This window comes from Mesocricetus auratus, unplaced genomic scaffold (genome assembly GCF_017639785.1).
Source record: "Mesocricetus auratus isolate SY011 unplaced genomic scaffold, BCM_Maur_2.0 Super-Scaffold_100004, whole genome shotgun sequence".
NCBI classification, from domain to species: domain Eukaryota; kingdom Metazoa; phylum Chordata; class Mammalia; order Rodentia; family Cricetidae; genus Mesocricetus; species Mesocricetus auratus.
In genome coordinates this window covers 37,277,667-37,292,289 of record NW_024429189.1, presented here as the reverse complement: position 1 = coordinate 37,292,289, position 14,623 = coordinate 37,277,667, and positions in this window count along the sequence as shown.

Sequence of the window (14,623 nt, the reverse complement as noted above, 5' to 3'; positions counted from 1 at the left end):
ACATGGCTGTTGATGGTATAAATTAACATGAAGGCCACCATAGATATGAGTAGTTGTCAAAAATATGGCAAAATGATACATTTAAGATTATTTGTTACTAGTATAAAAATAAAAATACATACTGTATACACACAATACACAAATGTATGACAAAATTAGTTTGTAGTTTGTCAAATTAAAATCACCACACCATATATGTTAAACTCTAATCTACAGTCAAAGAACTTACAATTTAATAAAACATCAATGGGTCATTTTGTTAACCATGTAGAAAGACTCATAGAAGTCTAGTATTACTGTCACAAAAATTAGTAAAAGTATGTTTCTCACTTTGTATGCTGATGGTAAGACAGCAACAATACCGTATTATTGTCATAGAAATGCTAAATAAAGCCGGGCAGTGGTGGCGCACACCTTTAATCCCAGCACTCGGGAGGCAGAGGCAGGCAGATCTCTGTGAGTTCGAGGCCAGGATGGACTGACAGCCTCCAAAACAATACAGAGAAACCCTGTCTCGTAAAACCAAAAAAAAAAAAAAAAAAAGAAATGCTAAATAAAATATATAGTGTGGTATTAAATCACCAAATGTAAAACAAGTCTTATCAATACAATTTATACAATTATACTTTCAAAATTAAATTATTGCGACCAATTACTTTATAAGAAAATTGCACATGTAATTTTACTGTCTTATGGTTTCTAGCTAAAAAATAACACAGTATCAGATTAACGTCTTCAATTGAAATTTACATACCAAGGACAGAACTTTTCGTTTTTGTCACTCTTCCTAGGCTCTTCTGCTGATGCCATTTCCTCATTTGTAGCTGACGAGAAATAAAGATACTTAATCAATTTTAACTGCAATGCAATGAATCATATTGACAAAGAACCACATAAAGATAAATAGAAAAGTTTAGACATGATTAAATTAAAATTTTAAGATTTATTTTTCCCCAAAACCCTTTCAAGTACTCTAAATCTCAAGCTTTAGCTTTAGTATTTTGTGAGATACTTGTGATCTTGTAAGACTTAAATATTATCCCTTGGGACAGACATGAGAATGTGCCAGGTTCAGAGAATTGAAGCATTCCATATAATCACCTAAAAATTAGTAAATTTAACACAGAAGAAACACTGAGACATGAACTTGTAAAACACCACTGAAGTATTCACATTCACACAGTACAATATTATAACTTCTGTCAATTTTTTCCATCACATGTTGATGCGGGATGTCATTGTGTGAATATGATGTCTTTTTTTTGTAATGTTTAAATTAGAAACATGAATGCTTCACATGTCAATCTCAGCTCCCTCTCCCACCCCTCCTCCCTTGTCCCTCCACCAGGCCCCCAGCCCCCCACCCATCCCCACATCATTCCCCAGGGAGGGTGAGGCCCTCCTTGGGGAAATCTCTAAAGTCTGTCATTTCATTCAGGGCAGGAACTAGGCCCTTCCCCATGTGTCCAAGCTGAGAAAGCATCCCTTTATTTGGAATGGGCTCCCAAAGATCATTCCTAACCATGGCAAACACTGATCTACTACCCAAGGCCCCAGTGATTTCTGTATGTGTTGACTTACTGGACATTGTTGAATAAAGCACTGTTGGGCAATAGGGAAGCAAGATAGGTAGGACTAGGAGTCTAGTAGGATTCTGGGAAATGTAGTGAGGAGAGTAGTTGCCATATGATCTTCCCAGGAAGAGGATGCAAGTCAGGGTTTTTGGTAAGATAAGACCTTATAAAAATATATATTAGTAATTATGGGTAAATAATTAAGCTATAGCTAGTTGATTAGAAACCATAGCAAACGGCCAACAGCTTCATAATATAGTGTCCTGTGTGTTATTAGGGGGCTCAGACAACTTGGCAGGGCCTAAGCGGCTGGCGGGAAAACAACACATTACAATATGTGAATACAAATATATCCAAAAAGTTATATATCTCTTTTCTGGCATCCTTATTTTCCTTGTGAAGACTCTGTCAGCTATGGGACATCTCCATCTTTGGATATGTTTTTCTAGGACTATAGGCAACTCTATTTGGAGTCCTTATCGGCATCCCTTCTGAACATTAATATTTTAACTAATTATTTCACAGTGTAGCTAATGAATTAGAGAGACGCTCTTTTTTAAAAAATTAAATTAGAAACAAGCTTGTTTTACATGTCAATCCCAGTTCCCTCTCCCTCCTCTCCTCCCCTGCCCCCTACTAACCCCCTATCCCATCCCTTTCTGCTCCCCAGCGAGGCTGAAGCCTTCCATGGGGGACTCTCCAAAGTCTGTCATATCATTTGGAACAGGGCCTAGGCCCCGCTCCCCACCATGGAGACATGCTCTTATACTATCTTTGTATTTAAAAAGTCAAGTTTCACCTAGGAATTGTTTATTAACATTTCACTAAATTCTAGAGGCCAGGTTTTTATCCAGTCAATAAGAGAAATCAGGGATGGATTTCCATCAAGTAAGTCTGGACTGAGCCACAACAGTGAGGTTGGTTGCATAGAATGGTGAAAATGGGAAGATGAGAAAGAGAACAGACACAGATGGAGAGAATGGTTATTTTACATGTGAGTTAGAGAGGAGAGTTGATACCTGTGTGGGATTACAAAAACAAACAACCTAAGACAGATGAACAATTAACGTATGAGAGGCCAAATTCAAGTTTCTAAAGCATTGTAAATAATTTATAAATACATAAAGATTAATAGTTTAAAGTATCTTGTGATCATTCTGTAATTGATGTGATGTGGTAGAAGAGAAATGTTAGCAGAATATACCTATATGTCACAGTGTAAATTTTGCGACAATAATTGAAAGTAAATTGGTACAGGCTTCCAGAAGTACTCAGCCATCAAATTGGCAGTTTAAACTGAGGTGTTACTAAGTTTGTCAATGTATAAACTTGGAACCCTGAAAGACTCCACACTGCTAATCAGTTGAAAAAGCATGTGAAATTAGGTACAGTGTGCTAAATCTCACCAAATGTGCTCAGTTCCCTGTCTCACAGATTCTGTCCTATATAACACACTTAGGCTCTTTGTTTAGAATGTCACCTTTCTCCAGTGGAAGGAGCTATTGGAGAATTACAAGGCAGTCTGAGGAGTTAACAACTGTTCATTAAACACAGACATTGCATGTTCCTGTTCATAATGTTGAAACAAAATACAGCTTGCGCCGGGCGGTGGTGGCGCACGTCTTTAATCCCAGCACTTGGGAGGCAGAGGCAGGAGGATCTCTATGAGTTCGAGGCCGGGCTGAACCGACAGCCTCCAAAACAATACAGAGAAACCCCGTCTCGAAAAACAAAAACAAAACTAAACAAAACAAAAATACAGCTTGCAGAGACAATAGATCTCAAGAAACATGGGCATGTTCAATGGTATCCACTTCCTCAATGACTATTTATAAACTTTGGGAAAGCCTCACTCTTTGTTAACTAGCCAGTGGGAATCCCTCAGAGTTCCAGAGCTTCCCAAGTGTAGGGAACAGAGAAACACAGGTAGGACTCTCTAAGACAAGGTTTAAATTTTACATACTTTTTCTCAGTAGTTTGTTAACCTTGTCTTTTGAATACTTTTACCAACAAGAACATGTGAGTTATTAATTATCAAGGTCTTGTCTGGGATTTGAGGGACCAAAGAATGAGGAATAAGCACATGGTGAATGTTTACCACTTCTTTCCTTAGTTATTGTTAGCCCAAATTACCTGGCTGGCATGTTCTTCCAGTCATCTTTTCTAATGCTTGCTTTAGATATGAATTTTCTATTTCAATAATGGGTTTTAGGGTTATTGACAAAAAATGTGATGATCAATCTTTATTTCATAGGTCATGGAGTTAATCATAGAAGCAGCAATCTAAAAAATGTTACCTTCAACTGAACAGGGAATTCCTTTTGAAATATTAGAAAAGAGGATATGATAAATTTCATATAAAGAAACAAAGCAGGATTTCACCAATATCTACTAGGAAATGGAGTTCTAGTGGTTAACCTGGGAAATTATATACTGCTTAGATTTGGACCATCCAACATGTCTGTTCTTAGCACCTTCAGTGTTCTCAGGCTAGGAAAGAAAAATGACAGAAATCCTAGTAAGAAAATTCAGGGCAAACTCTTCTTTTCCCTTTTTTTCCCCAAGACAGAGTTTCTCTGTGTAATCATTCTGGCTGTCCTGGAATCTCTCTGTAAACCAGGCTGGCCTTGAACTTACAGAGTTCTGCCTGCCTCTGCCTCCTGAGTGATCAAAGGTGTGCACCACCACTGCCCAGCTCAGGACACAATCTTAATTAAACTTTTAGGCATGGTTTCTAGAAACAGATGATGAGTTTACTAAACAAAATACAATGAGTAAAGGCACCATTACCACTTTGATGTGTTGAGTGGTGCAGAGAAATGTGTCCTTAGACAGACAACAAACTGGGAGTCTGTCAGTTTATTGCTTCTATGCAAGTTGATGGAAACAATCTGAAGACATACATTTACTGAAACCATGCAGGAAGCCCACCCTATTATAAACCCAAATGTTTCCATGTTATTGTCCTTGCCATTAAGTTTAATAAACACAAAGGTATGATGAGAATGACATCACAGAGAATATATGATGACTACTGAACTTGAATATCACATATACAGTAAAAGCACACTCTATGAAACATTCACTTTTTCCAAATTCTCATGGTCAACTGTTAATGTTGCCATTAGTCACATTATTACAAAATAAATACTGTAATGTCTTTCTCTGATATAACACATGGGTTTCACATAACATTTTAATTCATATTTGCATTTTCAGGAATGACTGTCCAAATTCAGATATATTAAAACAAACATTGTTTTTGTAAAAATGCGAACAATTCCTGAAAACACAGCATTCTAATGATGTAAATTTAAGGTTGAGAATTATGGAGATGAATGGGGTAAAGTTGGTTGTCATAATTCTAGTACAGCCTCCTACTTCCCAAAGTCTATGAAGCTGAAACAACCAACTGGTTTGAATACAAGGTAAATCACTCAAATTTTTTCAACATGAATTCAAATTATATGCTAGCTGACTATATACTGCTTTTTATGACTCACTTTAAATAAATCATCACTAGGTCTGCAGTCATTATTTTCATTTGATATTATTTTATTGCATACAATATTCCTCTCTATGACTAGTATCTAAATATATACAAGTAGAAATGTGGATCTGTTCAATAAGCAGAGCATTGTATCTTTATTCAAATGGGAAACTACTTTAAAAAATTCAGCTCCTTGAAAAGTTCTTGATCCTTATGGCCAGGAGCCAGTATCTATTCTTCATTTGGTTCTGAAATATCACAAACTGTCATCAAATTCATCTAGTGTAGGTAGTTTCATACTACTTTTCAGGGTACTGTTGGTTAAACAAAAGACAAGCACAGAATCCCAGAATTTCGGATCTACAGTCTGGATTCTGTCATTGTCCCCAAAGGGAGAGTCATCAATATGAGAATCTGCCATGACTCTATTCCCTTCCAGGCCTATATGACTTTATACTCAGAAGTGGCCCATTTTGAGACATTAATTTCATTTCATGTATGACTTAACACCTATATTTCTATCCATGTTACATAAATCAAACATAGGTCTGCATGGTATAATAGCACAATGCTTAGTGCCTACCCAAAAGTAAGAAAGAGAAAAGGACACACTTATTTGTAAAGGCATTTTTTTAAAAATGCAGGGTCTCACTATTTGGCCATGGCTGACTTGGAGCTCATTATATAGCTCAGAATGATCATGAATTCACATTTCTGCGCTCTGCGTCCCAGGATTAAAGACATACACCACTATGCTGTGGTGTTTGTACTTCCTTTAAATGGTTAAACACTAGTTGTTTTCCCTTTCCACACAGCAATTTGTCTGTCTTCCTAAAGACTTTTATTAGTTTTACAGTCTCAAGTGCATTATACTCTCCATTAGTTATGATTTTATTGCCATAACAATATCCCTGGCAGGAAACAACTTGACGAAGAAAGGGTTTCTTCTGAGTTATTTTGAAGGCGCACATTCTACCATGCTCCACATGGACTGAAGAGGGAGCAGGATGCAGACTGGCTACTTTGGATCCTCAGGGAAGAAGCGGGTGTAAACAGCAAGCACGGCTAGGATGAACAGACATCATGGTCTGCCACAGCTGGTGAGCATCCTTCTAATGGGTGGACAGTTGTCCCAAATAGCCCACCCAGAGTGACAGTTCACAGAAGCCTGCAGAGCACACTTCATCCTGAACTCCTCGGTGTCATTATCAGTTCCAACACGGCTGGCTCAAAAGCCCAAAGTCTCTTCTGAGACTCAGTGCGATCACCAAAGTGAGCCACTGTACAATCAGAAACACAACTGGCATATCTGCAACACATAAATGACACAGGGTGAATGCGCCCTTTCTCGAGGAGGGGGCGGGGCTAGAGCGTCCCAGGGAATACTCTGTGGAGGAGCACAGATCATGTTCCACCAGGAGGGGGAGTGGCCCAAGCTGAAGATCAGAGCTGTTATAACATCTTATAACTGGGAGGAAGCCACGGAGGTGAGGCTGCAAGTGTTTACTAAGAAAAACAGTTGACGGCCCAAACTCACACCAGATGATGTCATCACGCTAGCAGACCCTGCCCAAGAAAGGACAGGACACTAGATACATAATAGGAATACCTTCAAAATTATTGGGTAATGCTTTGCCTGCCCTGTGGTTTTTTATTTTAAGAGGGTTTTGCTGTTAAACAATAAACAAAATCTTGCTTGACTTGACTTCCTGTTGAGTCTGATTGTCTCCGGGTTTGGGGGAGACTGAAAGACTGGCAAACAGAGCACTCTACCCTCTCTGACCTTGGCCCAGGGGACCCCCAGAAATCCCCAACAATGCTCAAATCAAAGCATAGTTAAAATTCAAAAGAAAAAAACATTAAATCCGGCAGCGCTGTGTTGAGCTTGTAGGGATCAGGATAGATTCTTCTGGGCTCCTTGGGGCTTAGATAAGATCTGGAGCCTGCAGTATGCATTTACCTCTCTGCCTGACTGAACTCCATGCACTCAGTTTTCATTAGCAGATGTCTAACAGTTCTGGCATCTCCAACATTCTGGAGTCTCAACTGAAACTTAGGCTTCATCCTCTTAGGTTTCACACAATGGCTATTCCTGATCACCGTGCATGGACTCTTTGCTTTTCACAAATGGCTTGCCCTCAATTCCTCAGTGGCTTTATGGAACCATGGTGAAAAACTCTGTTGCCCACTCAGCTCATATTACATATTTCATAACTGCAAAGTTAATATGTAAACTAATAACCTCTGCTGCCAAGTTCTCCTGTCAACTCTGGATAGAACCTGGTCCCCTAGTACCACATGGAGCAACCTCTATGTCCTGTCCCTGCGGAGACACCGTCAAGGAATTAAAATCTATAGCATCCTGAGTTAAGGCTCTCTTTCAAAACAATTTGTATTTTCACAAATTGGAGCTTTGATAGGTTGACTTTAGGGCAGCAGTCCTATTGACACTAACAATTATAGGACTGAGTTTAGTATGTAATTTGGCTGGAACATTAAACTTGTTGGAATGCTTTTCCTCAAAAAAATGCACATTTAAACATCCTCCTCCTTTCCAATTTGCCAATCTTTTTCACCATAGACTTTGATAAGATTGGCAATAATGATGTCATAAGAATATTAGCCGGATTTTCGATATCATCTGCCAAGCACCCTAGCTAACCCCATTGCTGTTAAATTCAGAATCATTAGATTTCCAAAGACAAGGGCAAAAATCAGTCTGAGCCTTTGCCAGAATATAACCTGAATGGCCAGTAGTCCAGGTCTCTATGGAATCGTTTCTCATTTTTGAAATATGAGCTGGGGCATACAGGATCTATATTTCTCTAGGCCTTATGATCATCCAGTATTCATATGAAGACTTGGAGCATGGCTAGTCCAAACTTTTAAGGTTTTCTACATTCCTCTTCCAAACCTATTCTAAACGCCAAATAACTGCACAGAAAGATTGATGCTAGAAAATGTCCCTGCTTCTCTGTCCCAATTTTGTGTATGAGTTAGTTTTCTCATTGCTGGAATAAAAAGTAACTGATAAAGGGCAACTAAAGGAAGGAAGAACTATGTATTCTGGCTTTCAGTTTAAGGGGTTATATTCCATCTTGACAAGGAAACATGAATGTTCAGGTTGCATTCAAGACAGGGTCTCTGCCTAATGCCAATCAGATCATATACTTACACTTATGTAGGCTATCCATGCTCAAACCACAACACACTATTTCCTTGGTGTCCAATATTCCCTGTATTCAATAACATTCTGACCATTTACCTCTGTGTCTTTGCTGCACCTTAGTATGTCTACTATTCTGCAGATATTATAGAACTGAATGGTTTATTTACCAATTCAGTCACTTCAGTAGCTCATTCAGTTGGTTAGGTACCTGCATTAGATATCATTCTCATTGGCCTACTTTGCCTTTAAGTTACAATATAAGAAATAGGTAAGTAGTTTTATCTGCTAGAATACACTAGCCCTCCTGCTTTATATAAACACTGTATCAAAGGCTGCTGTTAAACTTTAGCTCATACCTTCCTTTTCATCATTTGTCACATTTTCCTTTCTTTGCTGTTCACTTGGAGCTAAATGACCCACATTGTTCCTCTGTGGTAGAGAATCAGAAATAGCCTGGAAAAACAATTTAAAAATGAGTTGCATAAAACCTCTTGTTACTTCTAAGAGATGAGAACTCCCCATTTTAAAAGTAATGAAGCTAGATGTTCAAGGAAGCATTTACTGGATTCTACATCATTTGAATAGAGGACCTACTATTGATTAACTCAATCAGTTCTATGTTTGGCTTCTGTATGTCAAAAATAAAACTTGAACTAGGAAAATCAAACTTGCACGACCAGCAGGAATATTTTTATAGAGTAGTAGGTATCATGGCGAGAGAAGGCTTTGAAGTTTAATTGGCTCTCATATTTTCTGTATGGACAACATGTTAATATTAACTTATTTCATGTACAAGAACTTTTTAGTGACTTTCATTGTAATAATTATCATGATAAGAGCACATATTCGATGGACTGGAGAGATAGCTCAGCACCAGAAGCTTTTGTAGAAGGCCCAAGCACCAGCACTGGGGATCACAACCTCTGTAACTCCAGTTCCAGATGGAATATTACGCCCTCTTCTGATTTCTGTGAGTACTGCATGGATGTGGTGAATTACATACACAATTCACACAAAAATAAAATCTTCTCTGGGAAACAGAACCTTCTTATGGAAGCAGAGGCATACACCCACAGCTAAACACTGAACTTAACTCCTGGAATCCAGTGATGGAAAGGGAGAATTGATGAGCAAGGCGGTTAAGATTTGATTGGTTTCATCCACAGAAACAGTTGACCTGAACAAGGGGGAGCTCTTGAACCCCAGATTAATGGCTGGGAGGCTAGCATGGGACTGGACTGATCCAGACCCCTTGAATGTGGGTGTCAGTGAGGAGGCCTAGGTAATCTATGGGGCCTTGGGTAGTATTTATCCCTGGCATACACATGGACTTTGGCTACCCATCCCACAATGAGGGATGCTCTCTCAGCCTGGACTCTTGCAGGGAGGCCTAGGCCCTGCCCTGGATGAAATGACAGACTCTGGAGATCCTCCATAGAGGGCCTCACCCTCCCTGCAAATCAGCGTGGAGATTGAGTGGGAGTCTGGGGGGCCAGGTTGGGGGAGGCGGGGGAGGAGGAGAGGGAGAGGGAGCTGGGATTGACATGTGAAGCAAGCTTGTTTCTAACTTAAATAAAAAAAAGAAGGGAAAAAGGGGTTGGAAAGATTGTAAGATCCATGAGTGACTACAAGGAAGCAGTGTTTTCTGGACAAATGAGGGCATTCACACATATGAATTCTCAGTAGTTGAGACAGCCTGCCCAAGACCTGTACAACCACAAAGCAGATAAAATCCCAACATGGCATGGGACCGATGGTTGATACAGTCCCACTCCTAGCTAAGGAGTTATTGGCAATTTATAGTTTCTAGAAGAGAGAAAATAAGTTTTTAAGGGTATGATCCCTGTTAGGACAGTCATGCTCTGGGGGGAAAGCCATATATCCAGCAGAATAAGGGCAGCACCAACTTTAATAGTTGAGTTATAAAAAAACAAAACAAAACGAGGACACAAAGTTGGTGGGTAGTGAGGGGGTTTGTTCTTGGAGGGGTTGGGAGTAGGAGGAATATGGTCAAATTACATTATACCTAGTTCTCAAAAGACTAATAAAATATTTGCTGAAAGAATGAACAGCACAGAGTCAAACAAAAATGAAATGGCATTCACTGAAAAACAAGAGGTGGGGGTAAGAATATGTATACAGTGTTTGAAATCTGCCAGGCACTCCCTTTTACATTCTTGCCTACCTTACAAGTATAACATTGACTATGATAACATTTATCCATGCCCTGCTGCTTGATTATTCCACAACAAAAGAACCAAAGAATGAACAGATGTGTTCTACTCTACTCTCTACTTAATATGTCTGCCCTCTGTTTCATTACCATGGCAGATACAGTCCCTGGAGCACAGCTGAATATCACACACAATATTAACTCCACTTACAGAATTCCACCTGCATAGTCACTGATTGGAACCACAAACTCCTTCAATGTTCTTCTGTAAAACTTGAACTGTGTTTATGACTCATATGTGTTTGCATCTTACTAGCTTTACCTTCTTGTTGCAGTGTCATGGTCATTCACCTTGGTTATTCTGTGCTTAATACATACATAGTTATGTGCAATCAGTAATCTAAAGTTACATCACTTAAAATATAGTGTTTATGCACTGGAAAGACTTGGGAAATCTTCAGGAAGTTATTTGCAATGGAAGGAATGATTAACTTTTTCTCTGAATTTGTTCAAGTTTTCAAAATATTTTTAAAATCATAATGAGTTAAAATATTTTAAAATTAAATACCAAATTGTGACTAATATACACATCTATAATAGTGTTATATGACATGTACTTTTATTTCCCTTAGCTACATTGTCAGACAACAATAAAAATTCCCACAGTATTGAATAACAACCTGCAATTTGATGTTTACGTACCAGTGACTCCAGTCTTTCTCTTTTCTCTTATCTTACTTGTTCTTCTGTTGATGTCATGACTCTGTCTGGTATTGCTGATAAACACACATATTCAATTAAAGAAAAATATTATTGTATTGTAGATCAAGTGAAAATGTTGATTCAGATGTTTAAACATATTCAAATAAAATTTGAATTTTTATGTAGGAAGTTTATTGAGGGAAGGGAGTAAAGGAAGAGAGAGGGAAGAGAGAGAGAGAGAGAGAGAGAGAGAGAGAGAGAGAGAGAGAGAGAGAGCCGCCTCCTCAGAGAAACAGCATTGAATTTTTATATTATTTATGAATGGAATAAATTGCCCTAAATTTTTAGATGAAGATTTGATTCCATAAAAGATGGTTTTAATTATGTAGTTATATAACACATATATGTTTATCTGTTTGTTTTGTATCACTTAGAGAAGTACTAGTTTGGTTCAGGTTATTTTATCCTGACCTATAAAATACTATCTTGAGATACAACCAGCATTGTACATTAATATTTATTCACATAGGAGTCATCAGCTAAGTTTCTAGTCACCTTGTAAAAATCAAATGGAATTGTGCATTGAAGTAGTACCACGTTCAGTGTCTTTCCAACAGTGGAGAGGAAAAGAGGAATGCAAATTAGTGCTTCTGCTCATTTGGCGTGATTAAACACCTACATTTACAGTACTTTGTATTTCATTTTCTAAAGCGTTCCATCATTTTTCCTCTGTACAAACCTTTTCTGATTTCTCTGCATGTCTTGTCATTTCCCTGTCTTTCTGCAGCTTATTATGCCTTACTACTCCTCAGATGTTACAATACCCTACAATCTAGTGAGTAATTCAGCTACTTTAATGCACACTCTATTTCATCTTTTGCAGGAACTGGGTTAGATACCAACCCTGTTAGCATTTAACTTCCTACAGGAGAAACCGATAAAATCTTTAGTTAGTGGAATATACACATCCTCCTGATTCACTTGACTATTTCTTTCAAGGGCTACATATAAGCTTCAGATCTTACCTTTCATTTCTGTAGCTGCCTTATTTTCTATTCTGTGATCTGTAGTCACAGCTAAATGAATCACATTCTTCTGTGGAAAAGAGTTGAACAAAATATGCTTTTCTTATATCTGAATATCTCATTCAGAAGGACTGAGATTGAAAAATAGGTAGAATGCATAGAACATATACCATTTGAGCTGAGACACTCTGGTGTGTTTTCTAAATCAAGTCTAACCTTTGAATTGATATGGCAACTGAAAATTAAAACCAAACATCTGAAGCTTTTTTGTTTTGTTTTGTTTTGTTTTTTTCGAGACAGGGTTTCTCTGTATTGTTTTGGAGCCTGTCCTGGAACTCGCTCGGTAGACCAGGCTTGGTCTCGAACTCACAGAGATCCACCCGCCTCGAGTGCTGGGATTAAAGGTGTGCAACATCAGCGCCTGGCCATCTGAAGCATTTTAAGAGAAATCAGAATAGTTATCAGGAAAATGATAAGTAAATGTATGCTTAACATTATTTGCCAAAATTTTTACATGAAATTTGAAATAATATTTAACTTATAAAAATGAATGCCAAAGTTCATTTGTTGTTTTTTCAAATTACAATCACCATTCCATATGTGAAATTCTTATGTATAATTAAGCATCTATAAAATGATGCAGTTGGGGAAGCATTCCACTAATTATTTCTGAAGATTCAGGGTAATGTACTATTATAATGACCATATTAAAAAAGGGTGTGTCGGGCAGAGGCAGGCGGATCTCTGTGAGTTCCAGGCCAGCCTGGTCTACAGAGTGAGTTCCAGGACAGCCTCCAAAGCCACAGAGAAACCTTGTCTCGAAAAACAAAAAAAAATAAGGGGGGGGGTGTCACTTTACGTATTTACAGTAAATTAATTGCAATATCTTAGTACTAAATTTGTAATTTGTAATTTTTGTAATGATCCGTAAAATGTGTAACATCATATAAAATATCTAAACTAAATACGAATCACTAGTACCCCAACTTCATAGTTGTAGAATCTGATTTTTACGTGGATAATATGGAATGGACATTTCACCATGGTCTCTGTTCACAACACAGACTTTGATGAGCCCATGGACAAAGTCTGTTCTGTGTATTTAACAAATATTTGATGCATGTGAGCAAAACCCAAAGAGTCCTTTTTGTTGAGAATCGTTTGATGGTGCCTTCATACATCTAATCAAAAATGTCATCTATTTAATGAGAATGTTGAGTAAACTGATCCTATTCAATAAAACAAATGTAAGTTACCAACAGGAAAGAATGTAACAATAAAAAAATTAATGGCCCTATCTCAAGATGAGGAACATTCTACAATTCACAAATTGAAACTAACTTTGACTAGAACAAATGATGAGAGTGTCAACTAATTAGAGTCATTTCAAGAATAGACAATGCTTTGACAGAAGAAGAAGATATGTAGAAAGTAAGAGGCTGATTTTAGAGCTTACTCATGAGACTGCATTTTGATTAGCAAGTACGTTGGTGACTTTCTACCTGGTAGCTATCATAAGATATTTGGAAACAAGATGAAGATGATGTTCAGTTCTTAATACATGGAGACATTCAGAGTATTCAAAGAAATATAAGGTGGAAAATTATTTAAAATTAAATACAAAATTATGACCAGTAATTTTATATGGTATTCCAACGTGTAATTTTGTTGACCTATGCTCTCTTGTTGAACAAAACAAAACACTATCAAATGACTAGCATCAGTTTAAATATGTACATACCAATGACTGAACATCCCCATGGGCATTATGTCTTCTTTGTTCTTCTTCTAGGGTTACCTCTTTGCATAGAACTGTCGATAAATTCATGTGTTTATGTAACATTAACTATGAAACAATGTCAGTTCAAAGCTTATGTAGAAACAAATGGAAATATTTAAACAGTTATAAGAAATGTTGGACTTTAATTTACACAAGTAATGCTTTCAAGGGCACTTAATCTTTAGAAGATTTAATATTTATGAGACGCTTTTAACCAAACAAAATTTTACTATATCCCTTGGAAAGACACTACATTCTGTAAGTTTCATATAATTTTATTATTTTTAAAGATTCATCAACAAATTTGCAAGCTCAACATAAATGAATAAACTTAGGTACAAAGTTTTAAAACACCATTGAATTATTCAAACTCATGCTGTGCATCATAAACGCATATGAATAATGCACATTTTCTGAATCGCAAGGATATATTCATAATGTTTTCAGAAAGTAAAATATTAATAGACAGTTATATTTAGCCATCTTTTGTGAACATAAATAAACCCAGAAAGTTATTGTCCCCATTGCTGCATTCCCGACATCCTTGTTTATGTCTATTAAAGAAAAATCAGCTATGGGGGGGGTCTTCATTGACCAGTGATGGGATTTCTTCATTGATCAGCTATGGGATGCCTTCACTGAACAGCTATGCATTTCTAGCAAAACAGTCATTTCTATTTTGGAGGACCTTTATAACATTGTTTTCCTAC